The 25540-nt window shown below is 40.6% G+C and overlaps 1 long non-coding RNA gene across 1 annotated transcript; it reads right to left on the bottom strand.

Annotated features, from left to right (window-relative positions):
• Positions 1-17986: 17986 nt before the first annotated feature.
• Positions 17987-19060, bottom strand: LOC117189133. The gene is made up of 2 exons (XR_004473204.1): positions 18612-19060; positions 17987-18561 (listed from the first exon to the last, which is right to left on the bottom strand). It is a non-coding gene; the product is annotated as an uncharacterized LOC117189133 (long non-coding RNA).
• Between the last annotated feature and the right edge of the window lie 6480 nt (positions 19061-25540).

Consider the following 25540-nt stretch of genomic DNA (forward strand, 5'->3'; position numbering starts at 1 on the left):
AATTGCTACAAATGTTTAAACTGTTTTTAGTGGCTTTTTTGCTTGCCATTTTCTCACCCAAGGTGAATTTACTAATATTGTGACGTCTTCACCACATCTTTGTATGTAGGGTCAACTAGATCTTCTGGAAGAAGATGCCTCTACCATAGTCTAAACTACGTCACATAAGGAACTTGATATGCATGTGTAATACATTGTGTATGTAGTTTCAATTCTATTAATTTTGCAGTAGAACTTTGCCCACGGTGGTGTCGTCTTCTTGAGCTGTAGCTGAATTGTGCAGAACTACAAATGCTGGGTACTATACAAAAGAAATGAATTTAAGAAAATATTCGTAATTAATTTATTTGATGTTTTTACCTTTAACAGTATAGTTGGTTTTATTGGGTTTCAGCGGGCGCTGGAGTATTTTCTTGTCCGGCTTTAATGAGGTTGTTGTACATGCGCTCGTCCATTGCGACGCATAGACTTGGCTTCATGTTTTTAGTGGTTGCCTGGAAAATTTTGACCTCCTTGCAGTACTCTTGCCAAAAGTCTTTAGCCTCAGCTGAGTCGAACAGCTTTTCGAAGCGCTGGTATATGATCGTGGCCTCTTGAGGAATGATTTTGGCCTGTGCCTCAAACTTAACCTTGTCGGAGCGGGCCATCTTGCATTTTTTCAAATTGAAAAAATGGAAGATGCTATGTAATGCTTACATAAATATAATTCAATAGAGTGGTTATGTATGCAAAATTACACATTATAAACCCAAAATATTCTATCAGTGGGAATGAAACAAAATTTGAAAATTGGTTTCGCTCTTTTGTAATAGTGATTTTCCTATACGTAGACCAACCACTGTTTATTTGTTGTAGGATGCCTACCAGACAAAGCGGAGTATGCAACATGGCCGCGGTCAGAGGTTATAGAGTGTTGGGCTATATTGATAATTGCCCAGCGCGCCCGCACCAGGAACCGTCGAACGAAAATGAAAATCGATTTTTTTCCTAATGCAATATATCTTGGCTATTGTATAATTCGTAGAATTTTAAAATTTTGTAAACAAATCTCGAAAACACTTGTCAGGTCATGTTTTGTCTTATATCTTTAAAGCCTTATGTTCCATTGTTGCTGAACTTTTTACTGAATACAGGGAAATTTAATAACATTTTGTTAAAGGTGAGAAGTGTTCAATGTTTTTTATTATGTGGCACAATACAAAAATAATTACTATAATCACAGTTCACGAGGAACATACGAGAGAGAGACGCATTTTTAGAGAGACTTTTCCAAAGCGACTGAGATAGAAGAACATCGATATACGCTTCTGAGCAGCAGGGTTGCACGGTGATAGCTCGATAGCTCATTATCGTGGCGGTCACTTTGAACAAAAAGGTACATAATTATATATAAAACAATACACTCGACTTCATCGAAATTAAATATGGTTCCCTTCATGGTTTGACTTTGACACTTCTAAATAAAAGCGGCTATAGTGAGGGTCTATGGCGTCCTCCCCGGGGAGAAAAATGAATGAAAATGATCGACTGGTCACTGGATGTTAACTAAGTTATGTGAAAAAAGCACTACCTCTGAAAAAAACTATAAAAAAAACGAGGGGGAACGTTGTGAGTTGGTGCGGACACCGCACCACTACATTTATACCCGATACTTAGTCAGTATGGCTCTCCTCCGGCATACGCCGCTAATATTAAACGACACGACAGAAAATCAGTCTGAGCGTGACGTCGGGCGCTGCGTAGCCACTGCAAATTGATTTGTTCCTTTTGGCTATAAAAATGATCTGATCTGATCCAGATTCAGCAATATGATAGATATGGTCATTATCTATGATTCTGCGTTTTTAGTTTTCTCAAATCTGCAATATTGTGGATGCAACAGATTTTCGTCCTTTGTGGGGGCGGAAGAGGGTGGGGCGAAATTTTGAGATATACGTTTTATAGTGACATCTTTAAGGAGTGTGTATACCAAATTTGGTTACTCTAGCCTAGTCTCTGAGATTTGTGGATGCCTCAGATTTTCGTCCTTTGCGGGGGCGGAAGGGGGTGTGGCGAAATTTTGACACAAAATGGTCAAGGTCCGATATCACAGGAGTGTGGATACCAAATTTGGTTGCTTTGGCTCTTATAGCGAGAAAGAATGAAATTGTTTTCTTGATTCTGGCTATAATAATTACACGATCTGGTTCAGATTTTGCACTCTAGAAGATATAGTCATCTACGATTCTTAGTTTTCTCGTATAGTCGAAATTGTTTATGTCACAGAGGGCGGGGCAAAGTTTTGAAATATTCTTGTAGCAGTGACATATCACAGAAGTCTGGATCCAAAACATCGTTTTTGCTCTAGCTCTTATAATCTTTGAGCACTTGGCGCTGAAGGGGACGGACAGACGGACAGACAGACAGGGCTCAATCGACTCGGCTATTGATGCTGATCAAGAATATATATACTTTATGGGGTCGGAAACGATTCCTTCTGGACGTTACACACATCCACTTTTACCACAAATCTAATATACCCCAATACTCATTTTGAGTATCGGGTATAATGATGAGCAAATTACTATCCCCGACTAAGTGCAGACACTCTGACAGACACACAGCAGCATTCCAGCCCGGGCACATTTTCTAAGCGACATTTTTCATTGCCCTCAGAGTGCAACTAACTGGATAGAAGCAGAAGGCCCTCTTATGTGGCAGGCATTGAAATTTAATACTTCAGTGTGTGTGTGTGTGAGTAGAATGAAATTACCGCTGCCTTGCAATGGCGACAGATAGGTACGTCTCCAGAGGAGAGACAGTTCCCTTGTCATAGTTGAAAACCTTATACGAATAGAAATATTCTATAGCACCAAATGGTAAACATTTAAATTTGCTTATTTCTCTTCTTTCAGAAATCAATGGAACTCCAATTTATCCCCGAAATTTGCCAGAAGAAGTCCTTTTTATAAGCAAGTAAGCGATATGAAATTACCAATGGTGTGCGTTGTGTGGCCCATTAAGTGGGGCAAGCGAAGAATGACACTTTCCAGCACGCAAATCCCAGACATTAGCTGTCACCACGGGTAAAACGAGAATCTCGGCTCATCATTGTACCAGTGTGGCCAGGGTTCGCCTTTCTGGGGCAGACAATAGGGACACAGCCAGAAGCCAACAGATTTTCTTACATTTTAAATCAGGACTGTATTCCGCATTCACATGCATACTTATATATATATCGTATGTGCATATTCCATTTTTATCTTTTCCTGTAATTCGATTCGATTTCCATGGTCCCTTTGCGACGTAAGTAATTTTATTGCTGCCTTTTCACTGCTCACAAAGGCACTTCCCGTACCCGTTCCCTGCCCTCAAAATTCTTGTCGATTGCATTTTCCATTCGAAAGCAGAACATTGAACCTAGCCAATTTACCTTTACGCAAAAGTTTTTCTCTCCCAAAGCAAGTCGAAGTTGTGGCAGATGAATTTTCCTTAGATATACATAGATAGGCAATTCATTTGATTCGAGACCAACTCTGGCAGCACTTGAATTGCCTTGAAGTTCCTGCATGAGCCACCGCATGTGCAATACTTCCGATTGTATATTTCCAAGTCCTTATATTCGATATCCATTGAATTCATGTCCTTCTTGGTCGATTGCCTGTCCTGCTCCGGTTGAAATGTAATTGAAATCATCTTTTGCCCATTGCCTTACACATGGTACAGAATTATTCAAACAGCACCCAAAAATGAGAGGACAAAAAATAAGAAATATTAAATTATTCATACGCAATGTTAGCCCGAATGTGTGGCACACAAAATAGGCACCGACCAATAAAATGGTGATACGTGTAAATGCCATATGTAAATGTTGGACATGCGTTGGATTTGCTGCTGATGACACGTCTGGAAAGTACACAGAAAAGATAGCACACCTCTTTGGCTGCCACAAAGGCTGTACTAGGCGGAGTCTCTCAAGATTTGTCAGTCTTTTAGGCAAACAATAAAGTTAATCACCTGCAGAGACGCCAAATGTGATATTTATAGAATAAGTAATTTAAGCTTCGATTTTTAGACAAATGGTTTGCTTCTGGTAACGGCCCCTTATTTAATTATATATTGCCAGGTCGAATGAAACTGATCCACTCTATTGAATCTGTTAAGATGTTCAGATGAAGTTTAGAAACCAGTTTCCTAGATATTTCTTACGCTCTTTTACATGTGCGATCATCGACCGATTTCGAAATTTACAAAATAAATCTTCTAGAGTGTCACAAGCCTGCAAAATATTCAAATTTTGGCCGATCCACTGTACACGTGATGCGACCCTTCCATCAAATGTCCATCACCGAATTGGATGGCTTTGCTATCATATCCCCATGGGGTCACAAAGTTACAAAAGAAAACCTATATATACCACAAAATAAAAACGTTTTGGGATTTTTGTATAAATATTTGACCATTGTCCACATACATTCTTCTGAAAAAAAATATCATCGTAAACAACTCACAAAAATGAATTATTTCGCTTGACTTTTGTGTATGCCTGAATTTTGGGTTATATTTTTTTCACACGTTTTCGCTTGAACCAAGAAAATTTTGTAGCTTTCCACATAGCTTTATCCACATAAAATTGATTAACGACAGAGGGATTCGCCAGTGTAGACTATATTTTCACTATTTATTATTTCGAACCCTAGAGTGCTCTGGAAACATAATACTCATAATCATACCCATTGCACTTACATAGATAGCACATACTAGTACTACATAGTGTACCTGTTGTGCAATCATCCATTCGCTTTGTGTCGCACGTCAATAAAAATCCGTGCTTATGATTGACAGCTTTCCGCATTGCTTTCATCGCAATTGGATATTTTTTAGGGTAGAACACATGTAAAGTGTCGAAAAAATTGTCAAAATTTGTATATGGCAGGTCAATGCGGAAAATTGAAAAAATTTACAATTGCTTTCGTCGTGGGAAAAAAAAATGAAAAGGGACCAAATGGGATTTGATATCCATCGGTTTTTTTTGCTCTGCTCCATCACGGACCACCATCTGTCGACGTCTTCCTTTAAAAAGGTTAATTGTGTCGCTCTAATGTCTTTGGCACACCTGAGCGTGTTTCACGTGTTTCGTCACAAAAGATTTGTCACCAGGAACACGTTTTGTTTCATTTTCAGAACAGGAGAAAATGCTTTCAAATTATGTGATGCTCGTCCCATTTCGGTGTCACTCCACTAATGGGGAGTAAGGGGGTTTATTTCTATTTGCTCGCTCGGAACCCGTCACACTTAGGCCGGTTTCGGCCCGTTGTGATACCGCATAGGATCATTTCCTTCCTGCGTTGTGAGACTTCCTGTCAGCAATTATCCCATCCAGATGCTCTCACAAAGTTCGCTATCATCCTGGGACATAGTTTGGACATCTCTGAGATGTCGTGTAGAAAGGCTGAGCCCAGGTGATGTAGCCTTCTTCTGCTGAGAGCTGGGCAGGAGCAGAAAAGATGTTCCACTGTCTCCTCCTCATCCTCGTCTCTACAGCTGCGACAAAAATCGTTATGTGGGGCCCCCAGCCTGTTAGCGTGGGTGCCTCTTAGCCAGTGTCCCGTGAGGGAACGTGTGACTACGCTGCACCTTTTCCTGCTTAACTTGAGGAGCTCGGAGGTGCGCTTCATGTCCATGGTGGGCCATGTTTGCCGAGTTGTGCGACATCGTGGCACTGTTTGCCACCTATCGTTTTTTAGTCGCTTACAGGTGGCCATTGGCATACAGATATCCTCCTTGTCTTGGAGAAGGGGGATTGTAGTGCCAGATCTGGCCAGCTCGTCCGCTATACAGTTGCCCTCGATGTCCCGGTGGCCCGGGACCCAAATCAGGCTAATAGCAAATTGCTGAGCCATCTCGTGCAGAGATTTGCGGCAGTCTGCCACGGTGGCCGAGTTCGAGGAAATCGCGCTTAGCGATTTGATCGCAGCCTGGCTGTCGCTATAAATGTTTAGCTTGGTTGCCGCTTGACTTCCGCTTGAAAGACACTGCAATGATCTGGGAGTCTGAAGGAATGCCTTATGTTTAGCTGTTCAGAGTAGATTCCCCCTCCGACTCTGTCGTCCAGCTTTGATCCATCTGTGAAGATGTTTATGGCCCCATCTGGGCCTGGGAGTCCCTCGAGCCATTCGTCTCTGTGAGGGATGATTGTGTCGAAGGGAGTGTCTGTGTACTCTCTTGGAACTTGGTAGTCTGTTTTTGAGGGGACGGTACTGCTATTATTTAATATGGCTGAGTGACCTATGCACTGTGTCACCCATTGATCTGAGTCTCTTAGACGTATTGCTGCTGCTTCTGCCCATTCCTTTCCTGCGAGGTCAAGGCTCTGTAGGCATAGGATGGCATTTAGCGCATCATTTGGGGTGGTGCGAAGAGCTTCGCTGATGCATAGGGCGGCAGTCCGCTGGACTTTGCCTAGTTGCTTGGTGATCGCCCTTTTTGATAGGGACCACACCGTAACTCCGTAGAGTAGTATTGGTCTAACTATAGCTTGATATATTGTAGTGTACCAGAGTTTAAATATATATATATGTTAACAGATATATAGGCCCTCGGTATCAGCAGATGACCATGACTGACTTAAGGACGGCGTACAAATAGGGTTGGTCGTGTGCACTCTTGCTAGGCTCGGGTCTAGCTCGCCGGATGGTCGGGGTTCTTCCTCGCCTAATTGTACTATCGTACTCCACTACATTTAATTAGTGCACTTTACGGGAACTATAAGTGATTATATAAAACAAAGGAAACTGAAATACTGATAGCGCCGACACGCCAAAAAAAAAGCCCTACTGAACCATTTCTATTTAGAGAGAACCTAGGTGTTGATTGTCCCTCTCTTCTGTACCCTCCCTACCATGACATTGCGTTCGAGTTCTTGCATTGTCCCTTGATCAATCCTTTACTAAGGTTTACCACATTTTATAAGATCCTGGCACGGATACTCGACAGGCCATTTTTATGATTTTAAAGATTCATTTCAATCCAAAAAGATTCATATTTTAATATAATGTGAGACTTCAATTTCAATATTCATTACGTTGCAGTTGTAGAAACACAACAATTGACTTAGCTTCTAATTTGTGGGTAATATTTCCTTAATCCTAATTATCATATAAGTTTAGTTATAAATTCATTATTTTAAAGCATGAAAACATTAGGGTATAGATATATATATATATATAAACGAGAGAATAAGAATCGAAATCGTAAACAAAAGCTAGATCAGACTGGGGTGCATTATACCCACTGAGCAGACGGGTTTGAATCATTATACACTGTATGCATATCTACACTTTCAAGTTAATAGGCTCTTTTGACCAAACTACTTTTTGCTGTACATAATTACTCACTCCGGCGTTATTGTCTTACGCTGATCGTTGGGCCCAATGATGTCGTAGATGTTGACCGCAGCTGTTTAAAATATGGAAATCATAAATATATAATGCATACAATACAATTACGCTACAAACACCGTCGCATAGTCATCAGTCAGTTGTTTTGGTTTTCATAATACAGACAGAAATTTAATTGTTATGCTCTATCGCGAAAATTGAACCAAAAGGTAGCAAACGAAGACAATTTAGTGTGCATATGCACATATGTATGTAGGTATGTACGCGCGTAACATCAAAGAGGGGTGTTAATAAAGTTTCAGTTACATTACGTTAAACTGCTGATGTTTATGCGTTGGAACTTGATAATGAATTAAATGTAAATTGGACAAAACTCGATCATGTGCTGCTGCTTTGTAGACTGTTGACCGCCTGAAGTTGGTTAGAGGTCAACAGGTGCGATGTATATGGTTCCGGGCCGTACTGACGAATCTTCCGCCAAGCTTGTATTTAGTTATTTATGTCTGAGCAGCACTAAATATTCTTGGCGATTAAGGCTGATCTGTTCCACTTGGATCTTTGGAGATTCCGACTTGGTGGCAATATAAGGTCCAGAAAAGATGAGTTATGGATGGAGTTGGAGAAACCTCGACAACTGTTCGCCTAAGCCAGCTCCCAGGGTAGTCTTCTCGAGACTATACCGCGATGGGGCAGCTTAGGTACACCTCCCTGCAACATAGGTTATGTCAGCACGTGCACGGCACTAATATGAAAACATACCTCTTTTCCCAAATATATCTGCACTAAATTCTTGTCATTCACTGACCACTGAACTGTACGGCACTTGTAACTATATGCTTCCAGCATATATTTGTGGAAATATATATATTTTCCGGATAGCACTATATATATGTGTGTGCAATATGTATGTTGCTCGCACTCGGAAATTATCACGTCTTTACAGATCGATCAACTTTCTTATATTGTTCAAAGCAGTAATAGACGATGGACTGAGTAGCCAGTGCAGCAGAGCTTTTGAGCTTTTTACTAACTGTGCAATCGTATGATCCAGAACATTCGCAGCAGCATAAAACGATCGTCTAATGCACAGCATAGCTTAACTGTGCAATCGTACGATTGCCGTCTATGCTTCCCACTGTCCGTCGCTTGTATGTGTTCGTGGGCGTTCGGACTTAAGAGCGGCTAAGGCTTTGATCCAACCTTAAGAGCGGCTAAAGCTTGATCGTTCGAAATATCACTAGGGGGTCTCACGAGACGAAAGAAGATAACCAATTCCCTATATTTTGTGCTGGCTACTACACCACAGATAATTATACAAGACCTGCTCGACGAATAATTATCTGAAGAACTTGATTAGGAGAGATTATTTCCTGATTTGAATGTCTTTCAGATGATACACGCCGAGATATTTCTTGTTCCCATCGACCAATTCGTAATAGTACGGACTTCGCTTTTTAATTACCTGAGCGGGAATGAACACAGGGGCTAGTTTAGAACTAAACTTTTTTATAGCACTACTTTGTGTGAAATTTCTAGCATATACCAAATCTCCAATCTTTAATTGTGTATCACGGCAGCGCAAATTGTATCTATGCGAATTTTCTTCGTGTGCCTTATTGACATTCGCTTTAGCCTGTTGCCGGATTAGCTGCAAGGAATCGGGGTTCTCCATTCTAGTATCGTCGTTCAAAAGGTCTAGTTTACGCAAGAGTGCGTAATCCTTCCCATTCAACATCATGTTTTGACCAAATGCTAGAAAATATGGAGAATACCCTGTACTCCTATGTAAGGTAGATCTCAATGAACCACTAATGGCATTTAGGTTACAGTCCCAATTGGAATGTTCGTTACCGATATAAGCTCGTATCGCAGCTATCACGGATCTGTTCAGTCGCTCGCTGGCATTCGCTTGCGGTGAATAAATAGCTGTGCATTTTTGTGTTATACCGAAGCTATTTAAAAATGCCTGAAAGTAGCTAGATTTAAATTGGGATCCATTGTCTGACAAGATGACTTCTGGCACCCCAAATGTATAAAAGAGAGACCCTTCCAGATATTCACAGATCTTAGGGGCTGTAAATTTCTTCAAGGGACACAGAAAATGGAACTTAGTATTGTGATCAACAACTATGAGCAATCCTATGTTTCCCTTTTTTGTGCGGGGGTATGGTCCTAAGAGATCTATGTATAATTTCTGAAACGGCCTATCCGAAGTGAATGGTTTACCCATAGGAGGTCTAAGAATCATATTCGGACTCTTGGTCGTGCGACAAACGGTGCATTCAGATATGTACTTGCGCGTCTGGCTAACCATGCGAGGCCAGAATAAATATCTTTTAAGCTTCTCTATGGTTTTACTCATCCCACAATGTGCGGAGCTAGGGGCGTCATGAGCTTAATATAATACGTTCGTAATTAACCCTGACGGAACCCAAAGTTTCCATGATGCGTTCTCTTGAGACTCATCTCCCGAAGCGAATACTGTCCTTTTGAAAACTTGACCGTCTATCACTTTCAAGTCTGGGAACTTACTCTGATTCTGTTGAATACTTTCTATTAAACTCAGATACTCAGCTGATTTGAATTGATCTGAGTCTAGATTGTAGTGTTCAGTCTTTGCCAGTGAGTTAAGGCCAGAGCCTATTTAGGCTCTAACTCCGACCGTGGCCAATAGATGGTTTTTTTCTGACCTCATGTTAATAGGAAGCTAGGTTCGAATGCGCGCATTCTTGCTGTGCTCGGGTCCAGCTCGTCGGATTGGTCGGGGTTCTTTCTCCCCTAGCTACACAGTTTTCCTGACACAAATCAATATAATGCGCTTCAAAAAAAAAATAAGCAGGATCTCGACGTTAATATCAATAACCAATAACAAAAACTTATTTCCACTCTGCGCCGATACGCATTTAGAAAACGCTTAGAAAAAGTGTAGTTCGTCTTCTGTCTGATGGAGGGAACAGCGGTGATATATGTCCCTAGTCTTTACCCACCCAACCATGACAAACGCGTTTACATTCGGGCGTTGTCCCAATTCAAAGATCCAACATCTTCTAGTGCATTTTGAGGGAGATAAGCATAAGTACTTGACGGACGGAGATAATATTTAGTTTAGGCAGACATATTCTTTCAAATCAGTATATATATATCTACTTCAACAAACTTACGCCTGCATTGGTGTATAGACATTGTGGTTTCAGCCACTAGTGGTACTCACAGTAATTGGTTAAACTCATCGGTGTATCGTTGGGCCCAAGATGACTTTGACGGATTCATTTGTATGCACTGTGTAATTTAGAGGTTGGTCAGTATAAATGTATGTATATATATAAAGAGAAACACATTATCCCGAACTCATATTGCTCAGTTTTCAAAATCGTCAGTTACGTTACAAATTTACTCATTGGAGGAAGCTATTTAGTTACTACATTAATCAACACAATGATAAACGAGATATGAATATGTGGATCTAATCAGCTGGTTCTTAGAGCAGCAGCGTATAGATTTTTATGTGATAGTGATAAAGGCAAACGGGAACTTGCACTTGAAATTTAATTTGAGAAACACGGGAATCAAAAATAAACACAAATCTGCTGACAGCAAGAGTGGTTCTGAGGCAATGTGGTTTAGGCTAGCCTAATTACTCAATCCTTTGTAAGTTTTCGTAGGTTGGTGACGATTATGTCCTCCGGCTTTTTTTTTACGAGATCGGTAGGTTCAAACTGATATTCGGACGTCCAGCAGTGGTGTATGGTGGTTGGTCTTTCACGAGCCGTAAATGATTTCCGATATTGAGCTAGCCCAACGTCAACGGTTCAGCCTTCACTTTGCCGCCGTGGATGTGCACTGCGCTAACTCCCAAACGGTCAGCTTGGTTGTTTTAGTAGTTGATACCGTAGATTGGTTGGCCGGCTTGGCTGTATTAAGATTTTCCAGTACTCCTATCCCTAAATAAAACTGTGTCAGAACCTTATCTTTCCACGGTGGACTAACGTACCTTTGCTTCTTTCAAGAATTTCACTTTATTTTCACTTTTCCCTCGGGTAGTTCAGCTAACGCCACTCTTCGGATTTATTAATCCATATAAACAGCGGATGATTAGATAATAGTGAAAAATTGGAAGTTATGTAACTCCACGTGTCTTCACCATTCACTCTGCGATTGCGAAAATCACGAAAATCTATATATACGTGTGCCGTAAGTGAAACTATGCAGGGGAATGATTTCACATGAATAAAGTCTATTCGCCTGTACCTATTGCATGCCTAAGCTGAGCTTTAAGCTTTAACATAACTGTGCAATCGGATGATCTTCTGGATCTCCTGCATTCCACCAATTTCTTCGAGCTATGCTAGCGAGGGCGGTATGAAAAGTATCTTTCTAGAAAGTGTACCTAAAGTGTACCTTGTTCGACCTTTTCCTTTCTTTTTTTTTTTTTCCTTTTGATTTTCAAATAGTTGGACACTACAACCACAGATAATGAAACAAGACCTGCTCGAAGGTACATTATCTGAAAAAAATGCTGTTATTTATTCTTCACCTGAATATCTTTGAGATGGAAAACTCCAATCTTTTTCCCTGCTGGGTTCACCAACTCATAATAATATGGGCTTCTTTTTTTGAGAACCTTTGCAGAAATGAAAACCGGAGCTAACTTCGAACTAAACTTCTTACTCGCGTTGCTCTGGGTAAAGTTACGAGCAAAAACCTCGTCACCCGTTTTAAGTTGTACGTTCCTACTCCGTAGATTATATTTCTTCGCGTTAAGCTCATGTGATTTCTTTATGTTTTTCTTAGCGTCTTGTCTTGCCAGTTGTAACAGATCGGAGTGTTCTAATCGGACGTCGTTGCTTAGCAGATCCACGTTTCGCAATAGGGTATAATCTCCTCCGTTCAGAATCATGTTCTGACCAAAAACAAGGAAATATGGTGAATAACCAGTACTTCGATGCACCGCTGCTCTAAGTGCACCATTGATAGCGTTCAAATTAGCGTCCCAATTGGAATGGTCACTTCCAATATAAGCGCGGATGGCTGCCAGAACCGATCTGTTTAATCGTTCACTAGCATTGGCCTGAGGAGAATGTATAGCCGTACACCGATGTGTAATGCCAAAACTTGTAAGAAAAGCTTCGAAACAACTTGATTTGAACTGCGAACCATTATCCGTTAGAACAACTTCCGGCACTCCAAAGGTGTAGAATATGGAGCTTTCCAGGTATTCACACATTTTTGGCGCCGTGAATTTCTTTAGAGGGCTAAGAAAATGGAATTTCGTGTTATGGTCTACCACTATAAACAACCCAATGTTTCCATTTTTAGTACGGGGGTACGGACCTAGTAGATCCATATACAAGCACTGAAAGGGGCGGTCTGATGTTAATGGTCGGCCCATCGGAGGTTTTAACATTTTGTTCGGACTCTTAGTAGATCGACAAATATGGCATTCTGAGATGTACTCTCGAATTTGGCTTACCATTCGGGGCCAGAAGAAATACCTTTTGAGTTTTTCTACCGTCTTAGCCATACCACAATGTGCAGAGCTTGGCGCATCATGTGCTTGTTGCAATACTTCGGGGATCATCGCGGAGGGTACCCAAAGTTTCCAGGATTCCTCGTGTCCGTCATTGTCTCTATTGAACTCGGTTCTTTTATAGACATACCCATCAATAACTTTTAAATCAAGCAGTTTTGACTGATTCTCTTGTACTCGTTGAATCACGCTAAGATATTCCGGCGACTTAAAATGACTTGACTGTAAATCAATCATGGGACCACTGGCAACGAATTCTTCTATAGCAGGTTGGTTACGTCGAGACAGGGCGTCAGCAACAACGTTTTCTGACCCTCGCCTATGTGTAATAGAAAAATTGAATGATTGTAATTTCATCGACCACCTCGCTAGTCTTCCAGAAAGATCTTTCTGCTTCATCAACCATTTTAAAGACGCATGATCCGTTACTACCACAAAATCTTGACCTTCTATATAGGCACGAAATTTTTTTATACCCTTGATAACGGCTAAGCATTCCAGTTCGCTAACGGTGTAGTTCCTTTGGGCTTTCGATAATTTTTCCGACATATACGCGATTGGGAGTTCCACTCCCTCACGCTCTTGCGCCAGGACACAACCTATCCCGTAGGTACTTGCATCACACAGTAAGATAAATTGGCTTGTGAAGTCTGGGGTAATCAAAATCGGAGCTGATGTTAAACGCGATTTTAGAAGATTGAAAGCTTTTTCGGCATCATCATTCCAAATTATAGACTTTTTGTTCTTTAACAATTCCGTCAGTGGAAAGCTTATGGTGGCATAATTTTCGACAAATCGCCGATACCAACCAGACAATCCTAAGAACCGACGCAACTGTTTTATAGATGTAGGAACAGGAAACTCATTGACGGCCTTTATTTTCCCTGGATCAGTCAGAATTTGTCCTTCTCGAATGATGAATCCCAAATACTTTATTTCGCGCATACAAAACTTGGACTTCTCAATATTAATAGTCAGATTAGCCTTTTTTAGGCAAACCGAAATTTCCTGAAGCGTGACCAAATGTGACTCGAAATCCTCTGACAGCACAAGTAAGTCATCTAAATATACAAAGACGCATTTTCTTAGATGGGCCGGTATAACCTGGTCCATTAGTCGACAGAGGGTTTGCGCAGCATTGCAGAGCCCGAACGGCATTGTTTTATATTGATATAGTGGCCTGTTTGGCACTGTGAAGGCCGTACATTGCCGTGACTTTTCGTCGAGTGGTATCTGCCAAAAGGCGTGCTTCATATCTAGGCCTGTTATGAACCTAGCTGGCGGCAATCGACTCAAAATACCGTCTATATGAGGTAACGGATAAGCATCCTTTATAGTGACCTTATTTACCTCACGCGAATCTAAGCAAAGCCTGTTCTTTTCCCCTTTCCGCACCAACACGCAATTACTGCTCCATGGACTTGAAGACTCTTCAATTACGTCTAGGGCTAACATATGATCGACTTCGGCAAACATTAGTTTCTCTATTGCTGGTGACACTGGCCAATGTCTTTGCTTGATGGGTGTTGCGGATCCGACTTCTATTTTATGCGTTATCAAATTTGTTCTGCCTAAACCTTGCTTGGCAAATGATGGAAAAACTTCTACAACGGCCTTTAGGCGACTTTGTTGTTCATTTGACAAAAGATGCCACTTGGGGAGTTCTTGGTCATGAGTCTCTCCACCCACATCTAGCTCGGAAACCTGCGCGTTGCTGATGCTATCTGTTAATCCAAACTGATGCCAAAAGTCTATCCCGAGATAAATATCTTGTTTGAGACCTGGGATAATAAAAAGATCTAACCATGCTGTTTTCTTTCGATAAGTAATTTGAGTTTGTAATTTGCCCACAACCTTACTTGGCGTTCCATTAGCAGTTCGTATGTTGCCGGAGCACTTTTTGGTTTTTCCTAACGCTAGGAACTCCAGTGCTGCCTTGCCTCCGACACAACTCAGGGTTGCTCCAGAGTCTAGGAGCGCAGTGTAGTTATTCCCTTCAATGCATACTTCTGTGTACAGTCTGTTATCAGTTTTACTAAAAATCGCGGCTACCAGTTTTTTTCTGTCAGAGCGAATCGATTTCCAATACTGTCTTAATCGCTTCGTCGACCTTCTTTGGGTCAGCTGGATTTTGGAATTTATAGTCTCGCCAAACAATTTATCGCGAAGCTTATTGTAATTAGCTATCCTTACATGTAATGGAATAGTAGAGAAATGGGGTTTGGCTTCTTCTAACTTATTTTCTAAACTAGTTTTTGCATTTGTTTCATTTGACAATTTTACGGGTATACTAGGAGTCTTCACAGTTTCGGGTGCGTCCAGGTTTTGTCGATCGACACACCCGCCGGCCGGTTTCCCGCTGGATTACATCTGGGACATTTCGGCTTGAAAGTTTCCTTAGCGCCACAACCATAACAAAATATAGAGCGCTGCTCTAGACAATCATCAAATCGATGACCAGGTTTTTCACAGTTCCAACAGGTTAGGTTTGATGGCTTCCGTTGAATCGCGAGGACTTCTGGATCTGGCGCATTCGATTCTACCTGAGTTTGTTTCTCGTACGCGTCAGTTAGCTCGTTAATATAGGAACGCAAAGTTCGTGGCTTACAAGCTTTTATGTCATTGTAGAATTGTTCATGTTTTCGCACTTCGACACGTAATTGTGACCTATTTGATATTCTTAAATGAAGTAGCTCATGGTGCAAACTTGGTTTACCATTCCTAATCAGCAACTCGACTAATTGACTTTCGGACATGCCTTGTTGAAGTCTATCTGCTAAATCCTCTATTGCGCACTGATAATCATCAAAAACTTCATTTTCGCCTTGTCTGCGTTTCCTTATCTTTTCCCATATGTCAAGGTCGGTTTCAGCGTCCTCAAATCGTTTGCGAAATTCAAAACAAAAGGTTTCCCAAGAAAAATTGGTATGGTTACGGTGGAATTTCCAAAACCAATCACTGGCCTTATTAGCGAACAAGAGATACAGGTGATCACAAAGTACTTGATAATCATTATTTAAGTTCTGTTCAGTTAAAGAGCGTATTCGATATATAAAATCTTCCATCCTCATACCATTCTTCGATCCGTCAAACTTTAGCCGCCAATTTTGAATTATGTTAGCTGCCTTTGCAGGTGCTAACTGTGCATTTGACCTACTTCTACTACTACTGTGACTTGAGATGTTTCCTGCTAACGAAGCACGTACGCCGGACTGCCTATTCCCAGTCTCCACATTTTCCACTGCTTGTGTGGCGATGTTTAGATTGAGTGTAGCCAGTTGTCTCTGAATTGTCTCTTCGATGTTTTTATTCAAAATATCCACCATGTCATCTATCATATTTTCTTGTTGAACACTTAAGGCATTCTGTATGTACCTTACTATGTCGTCTGGCGATTTTCCCAATAAATTTTCTTCCTGCTCTGACCGACTAGGATCTGTAAGTCGCGATTTTGATCTAGTGGTCACGCCTCCTTTCGAACTGATGGGCCTACCTCTGCCTCGGTTCTTATAAAGGCCTCCCATTCTTCTCAGAGTATGGGCTCCTGAGTCTGTAGCTGAAATATCTTTGATTCCTGTCTCTGCCTCTTCGGCTGCGTCACCAAGTTCCGCTGCTAGGGTATTGTTACCATAACGTAGTTGCGAAATAAGGCAGCATGCCGCACATATCGGACAAGCCGGTGTGGTCGTGATTGCTTCTATTATACAACATTTATGAAATCTATGATTACACGGAGTACTTGCAACTAACTCAGAGACCAAGATTACTTCATTACAAATAAAGCAAAACGGATCGCTTTGTTCGCGAATGCCATCGAGATTTTCATTACTATGAGTAACAGGCATTTTAGCCATTTATTGTTAATTCACTAACACAAAAAACTTTCTCGAAACAAATTGCTTATCCCCTAATGTCCGTCTTTCCTTAGCTCATCAATATCTCAAAATACAAGAAAACAGACAACAAAACGAAAACTCTCCTCCAGCGCATTCCTCTATTTTAACTAAGTAACTATTGTTGTTATTCATCTACAACCATCTCAAATTGCTGGACGATGTCCGAAATTCTCCAGAGCATCGTAAATCCAAAACACTTTGAGATTGTTTCCTGTCAAGATTGTTTATTTTGCTCAGCATAGATCTATCAGGGTCGATCAATCCGGTATCCGAATTGCAATCGCTAAGTCCACCGATCGATTCCAGCCGAATACAAAACAACTTGTTGTGCAGCAAATGTGAAATAAATGGATGGATTTGTAGAGCTTAAATGGGACTTAAAGAAAACTTTTCGGGCCCCACGTTGGGCGCCATGTTTGTGTAGTGTTCTGTCTTTGCCAGTGAGTTAAGGCCAGAGCCTATTTAGGCTCTAACTCCGACCGTGGCCAATAGATGGTTTTTTTCTGACCTCATGTTAATAGGAAGCTAGGTTCGAATGCGCGCATTCTTGCTGTGCTCGGGTCCAGCTCGTCGGATTGGTCGGGGTTCTTTCTCCCCTAGCTACACAGTTTTCCTGACACAAATCAATATAATGCGCTTCAAAAAAAAAATAAGCAGGATCTCGACGTTAATATCAATAACCAATAACAAAAACTTATTTCCACTCTGCGCCGATACGCATTTAGAAAACGCTTAGAAAAAGTGTAGTTCGTCTTCTGTCTGATGGAGGGAACAGCGGTGATATATGTCCCTAGTCTTTACCCACCCAACCATGACAAACGCGTTTACATTCGGGCGTTGTCCCAATTCAAAGATCCAACATCTTCTAGTGCATTTTGAGGGAGATAAGCATAAGTACTTGACGGACGGAGATAATATTTAGTTTAGGCAGACATATTCTTTCAAATCAGTATATATATATCTACTTCAACAAACTTACGCCTGCATTGGTGTATAGACATTGTGGTTTCAGCCACTAGTGGTACTCACAGTAATTGGTTAAACTCATCGGTGTATCGTTGGGCCCAAGATGACTTTGACGGATTCATTTGTATGCACTGTGTAATTTAGAGGTTGGTCAGTATAAATGTATGTATATATATAAAGAGAAACACATTATCCCGAACTCATATTGCTCAGTTTTCAAAATCGTCAGTTACGTTACAAATTTACTCATTGGAGGAAGCTATTTAGTTACTACATTAATCAACACAATGATAAACGAGATATGAATATGTGGATCTAATCAGCTGGTTCTTAGAGCAGCAGCGTATAGATTTTTATGTGATAGTGATAAAGGCAAACGGGAACTTGCACTTGAAATTTAATTTGAGAAACACGGGAATCAAAAATAAACACAAATCTGCTGACAGCAAGAGTGGTTCTGAGGCAATGTGGTTTAGGCTAGCCTAATTACTCAATCCTTTGTAAGTTTTCGTAGGTTGGTGACGATTATGTCCTCCGGCTTTTTTTTTACGAGATCGGCAGGTTCAAACTGATATTCGGACGTCCAGCAGTGGTGTATGGTGGTTGGTCTTTCACGAGCCGTAAATGATTTCCGATATTGAGCTAGCCCAACGTCAACGGTTCAGCCTTCACTTTGCCGCCGTGGATGTGCACTGCGCTAACTCCCAAACGGTCAGCTTGGTTGTTTTAGTAGTTGATACCGTAGATTGGTTGGCCGGCTTGGCTGTATTAAGATTTTCCAGTACTCCTATCCCTAAATAAAACTGTGTCAGAACCTTATCTTTCCACGGTGGACTAACGTACCTTTGCTTCTTTCAAGAATTTCACTTTATTTTCACTTTTCCCTCGGGTAGTTCAGCTAACGCCACTCTTCGGATTTATTAATCCATATAAACAGCGGATGATTAGATAATAGTGAAAAATTGGAAGTTATGTAACTCCACGTGTCTTCACCATTCACTCTGCGATTGCGAAAATCACGAAAATCTATATATACGTGTGCCGTAAGTGAAACTATGCAGGGGAATGATTTCACATGAATAAAGTCTATTCGCCTGTACCTATTGCATGCCTAAGCTGAGCTTTAAGCTTTAACATAACTGTGCAATCGGATGATCTTCTGGATCTCCTGCATTCCACCAATTTCTTCGAGCTATGCTAGCGAGGGCGGTATGAAAAGTATCTTTCTAGAAAGTGTACCTAAAGTGTACCTTGTTCGACCTTTTCCTTTCTTTTTTTTTTTTTTCCTTTTGATTTTCAAATAGTTGGACACTACAAGATCAACCATGGGGTTTATTTGCGTGAGCTCCTCTATAGCCGGTTCATCCTGACGCGTTAGAGTGTCAGCGACAACATTCAGTGTCCCCTTTCTATGTAGGATATTAAATGTGAAACTACGCAATTTCATAGACCATCTGGCTAATCTACCCGATAAATCCTTTTGTTGCATTAACCATTTAAGTGCTGCGTGATCGGTTATGACTACGAAGTCCTGTCCCTCAATATAAGAGCGGAATTTTTTTATTCCCTTTATGACTGCTAAGCACTCTAGTTCGGTAACCGAATAATTACGTTGTGCCTTGGATAATTTTTCTGACATGTAAGCAATTGGCAATTCAACGCCGTCGCGTTCTTGAGCTAAAACACAACCGATTCCGTAAGTGCTAGCATCACAGAGCAAAATAAAAGGTTTTGAGAAGTCAGGAGTTATCAAAATGGGTGATGCGGTTAAACAGGACTTTAAGGTCTCAAACGACTGTTGAGCATCATCATTCCACTGTAAATCTTTTTTCTTCTTAAGCAACTCGGTTAAGGGAAAACTAACGGTAGCATAATTTTCAACGAAACGTCGGTACCAACCGGATAACCCCAAAAATCGACGCAGTTGCTTAACGGTAACTGGCACAGGGAACTTCGAGATGGCCTTGATTTTGTCTGGATTTGTCTTTATCCGACCATTACCAATAATAAAACCCAAATACGTGCTTTCTTTTATGCAAAAGTTTGATTTCCCTATGTTAATGGTTAGATTTGCTTTGCGTAGACACAACGCTATCTCCTGTAACAACAGTAAATGCGACTCGAAATCCTCTGATAAAACAAGTAGATCATCTAAATATACGAATACACGTGTCCGAAGATGAGCTGGAATAACTCGATCCATTAGTCTACAGAGAGTTTGAGCGGCATTGCAAAGACCAAATGGCATCATTTTATATTGATATAATGGTCGGTTAGGCACTGTAAATGCAGTATACTGTCGCGATTGTTCATCCAACGGGATTTGCCAAAATGCGTGTTTCATGTCTAATCCAGTGATGTAACGAGCGGGTGGTAATCGACTTAGAATACCATCAATATGTGGTAACGGATATGCATCCCGTCTTGTAACCTTGTTCACTTCTCTTGAATCGAGACACAGTCTATATTTTTCGCCTTTCTTTACCAAAACGCAATTACTGCTCCAGGGACTAGTCGACTCCTCTATAACATCGAGCGCAAGCATATTGTCCACCTCGGCAAACATCAATTTCTCTATGGCTGGCGATACCGGCCAATGTCGTTGCTTAACGGGAATAGCTGCTCCAACATCTATAGAGTGTGTGACTAAACTGGTACGGCCTAATCCTTCAGTAGCGAAAGATGGAAAACAACCTATCACTTTATCTAAGCGAATTCTCTCGTCTGCTGTCAATTTATGTAGGTTCGGTGGTTCTTCGACGTCATCCGTACCTCCAACATCTAATTCAGATACCTCTGCAGTGTGTGAGATTTTATCTAAAAGTCCAAATTTTTGCCAGAAGTCTATCCCCAAATAGACGTCTTGCTTGAGTTCAGGAATAAGAAACATTTCTAGGTCTGCCGTGCATCCACGGTAATTAATTTGTGTTACCAGCTTGCCTATAACCTTACTTTCAGTATCGTTAGCCGTTCGTATTGCTCCTGAACACTTCTTAACCTTGCAATGCGCCAACATTTCTTTCGCGGCTGAACCTCCAATACAACTGATTGTGGCCCCCGAATCCAACAAAGCTATGTAATCACTGCCTTCAATGGTGACACTGGTGTACAGCCTGCTATCCGAACTAAGAAATATAGCTGAAACAAACTTGTTCTTATTCTTGCGAACCATCTTCCAAAATTGTCTCAAACGTTTAGTTGAACGTTTGGGCTTTCTTACAAATTTAAAACTATCTATCTTATCAAAAATTTTCTTACGCGTTGTAATATAATTTGCTTCCCTTTCAGGTAAAGGAGTAAATGAAAAATGATATGCCGTAGGCAGGGTTTCCTCTACTGTTTGTGAGCTGATCTTAGGCTCCCTTAAACTTTGGTCGTTCGTTAAACTAGTAGGTGATTCTTGCAAACTTTTTTCTAAGGATGTGTCTGCTTGTTGTTGTTTAACACATCCTTCTGCCGGTTTCCCGGAGGGTTACATTTGGGACATACCGGTTTGTAAGTATCTTTTGTTCCACACCCGTAGCAAAAGATCTTACGAGGACCTACACAATCGTCAAATTTATGACCTTTGTTGTCACAGTTCCAGCAAGTTGGAACTGACTGTGAAGTACGACGTTGTATTTGACACACTTCATTATGCTCGACCAAGTCTTCGAATAGCTGCTCGCTATCGTCTGGACCTGACAATTCCGATACGTATGAGCGAAGAGTCCTTTGCTTGACCGATCTTATATCGTTATAAAACTGCTCGTGCTTACGTACCTCTCGTCGTAATAACGATCTATTGGCAATCTTTAAGTGAAGAAGCTCGTGGTGAAGAGTGGGCTTGGAATTTCTAATAAGTAGATTCACAACATCTTCTTCTGTAACCGAATTTTGAAGCCTATCCACGAGATCTTCGATAGCATATTGAAAGTCATCGAAGGATTCGTTTTCGCCCTGACGACGTTTCCTAATCTTTTCCCAGATATCATAGTCGGTCTCAACATCTTCAAATCTTCTTCTAAACTCTATACAAAACGTATCCCAATTAAAGTTTGGGTAATTTCGATGGAATTTCCAGTACCAATCACTAGCTTTTCCCGCGAATAAAAGATACAAGTGATCACAAAGCAATTGATAATTGTTATAAAGATTTTGTTGCGTTAGAGAACGTACTCGATAAATAAACTCATCCATCCTCATGCAAGTTTTTGCGTCAATTCTGCATTATACTGGAAACTTTTGCTGGTGCTACGTGTGAGCTCGAATTACTTCGATTTGCACTCGCTCTTGAAAAATCTAAAAGAACTTCTGCGTGACTATCTCGTGCTTGACCGATACCCACGTTATTTGTTTGGTTAATGTTATTGTCACCGGAAACATCGGGAGAGATATGTTCTGGTTGCGTCAGCTGGAGTGACGCTAATTGACTTTGAATCGAAGATTCAATTGTTTTGCTTAAAAATGAAGTTAGTTGTTCCATTAACTGAGCCTGTTGAATGCTTACAGCAGACTGGACGTAGTTAGCGATTTCCACTTGAGAGGTTATTGGAAGGGTTGTGTTGTTGGTTTCAGTTTCTGTTATTGAGCGATCTAACCTGGATCGTTGAGTTGCTCTCGTATTCATACCCCTTCTAATAAACTTTTGGCCCTTTTTAGGTCGATTAGACGTTCCGTCTATTGTGCTAAAAGATTCGTTAGCACTAGTTGGTCGTGTTCCTTCGGCGTTAAGCTCGGCTAACAACGGGTTGTTAGAGAATGTTAGTGCCAGAGCAGAACAATCGAATGAACAGGTGGGACATTTTGGGTTTGTCCTAATCTGTTCCAAAATACAAGGTTTATGGAATTTGTGTCTACACGGGGTGTTGGCTATAATCTCACTAGTTCCCAATACTTCGTTGCAAATTCCACAAAATGGTTCTGCTTCCTGCAACGCAGTTGTTATGTCATCTGTACTTCGCCTTACAGCCATTGTATATCAGACAATATTTAAGGAATTAAAGAAAAAAAAAATAATAAAAAGGAATTATATAAGAAGGTATTAATTGTAATAATAATGTCTGTCTTTCCCACATGCCAGAATACTTACGAAATATCTATTTGGTTTCAGTAGGCTTTTCTATTTTCGTTAATATGGACTAATTATCAGTTAATGACCTCGTGCACTGAATCATTGGACAACTATCGCGATTTGGCAATATAAAATTGTAAATCCGAATAACTCAAGATGCCTAAAGTGAAAAAGCAGGTTTGCTTTGGTCGATCAATCCAAAATAAACTGAATTGGAACCGCTAAATCCTAAAACAATTCCTGTTTATTCTGATCACTGTATGATATTGCATAACTGTCTCTGATACTCACAATTCGATACTGTAGGTCTGTTTTGGTCAACCAATCCGAAATAAAATGAATTGCAGTTGCTAAATCCGAAAACCGAGTCAAAGTATAAATTTTGAAATCTTTAACCTTTGTGCAATATTTTGCAAAAGAAAATGTGTCGTTGAAATTTTGATGTATTACCGGTTGAGCTTGGAGAACCAAGGCAAGATTTGCTTGTCTTATTAAAATAAACGGCCTATATAGTAAGACACTATAAATACAAATTTTAATATCGGCTCTGAATTGGTTTTAGATTCTAAGGCAAGTTGCCTGGCCCCACGTTGGGCGCCATAAATGTGTAGTGTACCAGAGTTTAAATATATATATATGTTAACAGATATATAGGCCCTCGGTATCAGCAGATGACCATGACTGACTTAAGGACGGCGTACAAATAGGGTTGGTCGTGTGCACTCTTGCTAGGCTCGGGTCTAGCTCGCCGGATGGTCGGGGTTCTTCCTCGCCTAATTGTACTATCGTACTCCACTACATTTAATTAGTGCACTTTACGGGAACTATAAGTGATTATATAAAACAAAGGAAACTGAAATACTGATAGCGCCGACACGCCAAAAAAAAAGCCCTACTGAACCATTTCTATTTAGAGAGAACCTAGGTGTTGATTGTCCCTCTCTTCTGTACCCTCCCTACCATGACATTGCGTTCGAGTTCTTGCATTGTCCCTTGATCAATCCTTTACTAAGGTTTACCACATTTTATAAGATCCTGGCACGGATACTCGACAGGCCATTTTTATGATTTTAAAGATTCATTTCAATCCAAAAAGATTCATATTTTAATATAATGTGAGACTTCAATTTCAATATTCATTACGTTGCAGTTGTAGAAACACAACAATTGACTTAGCTTCTAATTTGTGGGTAATATTTCCTTAATCCTAATTATCATATAAGTTTAGTTATAAATTCATTATTTTAAAGCATGAAAACATTAGGGTATAGATATATATATATATATAAACGAGAGAATAAGAATCGAAATCGTAAACAAAAGCTAGATCAGACTGGGGTGCATTATACCCACTGAGCAGACGGGTTTGAATCATTATACACTGTATGCATATCTACACTTTCAAGTTAATAGGCTCTTTTGACCAAACTACTTTTTGCTGTACATAATTACTCACTCCGGCGTTATTGTCTTACGCTGATCGTTGGGCCCAATGATGTCGTAGATGTTGACCGCAGCTGTTTAAAATATGGAAATCATAAATATATAATGCATACAATACAATTACGCTACAAACACCGTCGCATAGTCATCAGTCAGTTGTTTTGGTTTTCATAATACAGACAGAAATTTAATTGTTATGCTCTATCGCGAAAATTGAACCAAAAGGTAGCAAACGAAGACAATTTAGTGTGCATATGCACATATGTATGTAGGTATGTACGCGCGTAACATCAAAGAGGGGTGTTAATAAAGTTTCAGTTACATTACGTTAAACTGCTGATGTTTATGCGTTGGAACTTGATAATGAATTAAATGTAAATTGGACAAAACTCGATCATGTGCTGCTGCTTTGTAGACTGTTGACCGCCTGAAGTTGGTTAGAGGTCAACAGGTGCGATGTATATGGTTCCGGGCCGTACTGACGAATCTTCCGCCAAGCTTGTATTTAGTTATTTATGTCTGAGCAGCACTAAATATTCTTGGCGATTAAGGCTGATCTGTTCCACTTGGATCTTTGGAGATTCCGACTTGGTGGCAATATAAGGTCCAGAAAAGATGAGTTATGGATGGAGTTGGAGAAACCTCGACAACTGTTCGCCTAAGCCAGCTCCCAGGGTAGTCTTCTCGAGACTATACCGCGATGGGGCAGCTTAGGTACACCTCCCTGCAACATAGGTTATGTCAGCACGTGCACGGCACTAATATGAAAACATACCTCTTTTCCCAAATATATCTGCACTAAATTCTTGTCATTCACTGACCACTGAACTGTACGGCACTTGTAACTATATGCTTCCAGCATATATTTGTGGAAATATATATATTTTCCGGATAGCACTATATATATGTGTGTGCAATATGTATGTTGCTCGCACTCGGAAATTATCACGTCTTTACAGATCGATCAACTTTCTTATATTGTTCAAAGCAGTAATAGACGATGGACTGAGTAGCCAGTGCAGCAGAGCTTTTGAGCTTTTTACTAACTGTGCAATCGTATGATCCAGAACATTCGCAGCAGCATAAAACGATCGTCTAATGCACAGCATAGCTTAACTGTGCAATCGTACGATTGCCGTCTATGCTTCCCACTGTCCGTCGCTTGTATGTGTTCGTGGGCGTTCGGACTTAAGAGCGGCTAAGGCTTTGATCCAACCTTAAGAGCGGCTAAAGCTTGATCGTTCGAAATATCACTAGGGGGTCTCACGAGACGAAA

This window comes from Drosophila miranda, chromosome 4, assembly GCF_003369915.1.
Source record: "Drosophila miranda strain MSH22 chromosome 4, D.miranda_PacBio2.1, whole genome shotgun sequence".
NCBI classification, from domain to species: domain Eukaryota; kingdom Metazoa; phylum Arthropoda; class Insecta; order Diptera; family Drosophilidae; genus Drosophila; species Drosophila miranda.